This window comes from Cebus imitator, unplaced genomic scaffold (assembly GCF_001604975.1).
Source record: "Cebus imitator isolate Cc_AM_T3 unplaced genomic scaffold, Cebus_imitator-1.0 Scaffold15, whole genome shotgun sequence".
Classification (NCBI taxonomy): domain Eukaryota; kingdom Metazoa; phylum Chordata; class Mammalia; order Primates; family Cebidae; genus Cebus; species Cebus imitator.
The window spans coordinates 3,830,497-3,832,342 of NW_016107330.1; the positions used below are offsets into that span (position 1 = coordinate 3,830,497).

The window sequence follows — 1,846 nt, forward strand, 5'->3', positions numbered from 1 at the left end:
TCTCACCCTTTCACCCAGGCTGGAGTATAGAGGGGTGATCTCGGCTCACTGCAACCTTCGCCTCCCAGGTTCAAGCGATTCTTCTGCCTCAGCCTCCCGAGTAGCTGGGATTATAGGTATGTGCGCCACCACGCCTGGCTAATTTTTGTATCTTTAGTAGAAATGGGGTTTCACCATGTTGGCCAGGCTGGTCTCGAATATCTGACCTCAGGTGATCCACCTACCTCGACCTCCCAAAGTGCTGGGATTGCAGGTGTGAGCCACCATGCCCGGCCAGCGGCTCCTTATGGCGCATCTAGTATCTGGGCTTTGCAGATGTGTTACATGTATTATTTCTAATTTCCTGGGCTCAAGTAGTCCTCCTGCCTCAGCCTCCCTAAGTGCTGGGATTACAGTCATGAGCCACCAAGCCCGGTATTTCTGATTCTTGACAACCAACATTGCACTGTCCCTATTAGTAGTAACTAAGGCGTAATGAGTGACTCCCACGTGGCATGCCCTACACAAAATAGCCTCATTGAATTCTCATAATGACCCTTCCACGTCATCCTCATTTGTGGAAGCAGCTTGAGTATATAATTCAGAAGGTGAAGCATTGTACGCTGGACTGCAAAAAACCAGGGAGAATAGTATTTGAGTAATTCCCGTTTTTTATTCATTGATGACCTCATGCCCCTATGTGACTGCACCTCATTATAGCACCATTTATTGGGCACTTAATGTGTACCACATATAGTGTTCCCTGCCAGATTCCACATTGTCCTCACCGCAGAACCTATGATGGAGACATTAACTTCTTACAGATCAGCCAGAGCAGTAACGGATGGACCTAATGTCACAGAGTACATCACAACTATGAGAGGGTCACCACCCCAGGTGGCATGAGCTCTAGACCAGTGGTCCCTATTCTCCTTGACTTAATTGGTCTGGAGGAGGAGTGGCTGGACCTCCCTAGTGCTTATTTTAAATTGAGCTATGGCCAGGCACCATGGCTAATGTCTATAATCTTAGCATTTTGGGAGGCCAAGGCAGGTGGATCACCTGAGGTTGGAAGCTTGAGACCAGCCTGGCCAACATAGTAAATCCCCGTCTCTGTTAAAAATACAAAAATTAGCTGAGTGTGAGTGTACGCCTATAGTCCCAGCTACTCGGGAGACTGAGGCAGGAGAATCACTTGAATCTAGAAGGTGGAGGTTGTAGTGAGCCGAGATCGTGCCACTGCACTCCAGCTTGGGTGACAGAGACTCCATCTCAAAAAATAAAATAAAATAAATAAATTGAGCTATCATTTGCATACAACAAAAGGTATAAATCTTAAGCAGACAGTTTGACTATCTTTCACCTATTTAATGACTGCTGCCATCAAGAAGGGAGGACATTTCTGAAAGCCTTATGGTTCCCTTGGCCTCCCTTCCAGGTCATACCCCCAGCCCTCCACAGGCAGCCACAGGTCTGATTTCCATCACCCTAGCCCCGTTTTGCCCGTTTTGGAACTCCTTATAGGTGGAACCAGGCAGAACCAGACACTCCGCTATGTCTCCGGCTCCCTTTGCCCCACACGATGCTGTGGAGGTTTATCTGCTTCTTTTGACCTTTGAGCACACTCCCTTGCATGCCGGTAGCTCTGGTAGTTTCCTGCAAGCTCCCTTAGCAGCCCCACTGTGGCATCACTGCTTTGCAGACAGAGAACCAGGTAGGACAGCGTCAAGCAGAGGGTAGAGGCTCCTCAGTGACTTTTTTTTTTTTTTTTTTTTTCTTTTTTTTTTTTTTTTTTGTTTTTTTTTTTTTTTTTTTTTTTTTTTTTTAGAGACTATGTCTTGCTCTGTCACCCAGGCTGGAGTACAAT

General features: G+C 46.8%; 1 protein-coding gene across 2 annotated transcripts in view; it reads right to left on the reverse strand.

Moving 5' to 3' along the window:
* The window catches only part of DHRS3 (dehydrogenase/reductase 3), a 51,601-nt gene that overhangs the window by 9,419 nt on the left and 40,336 nt on the right, over positions 1-1,846 (reverse strand). The gene's annotated exons all lie outside the window — the stretch shown is intronic.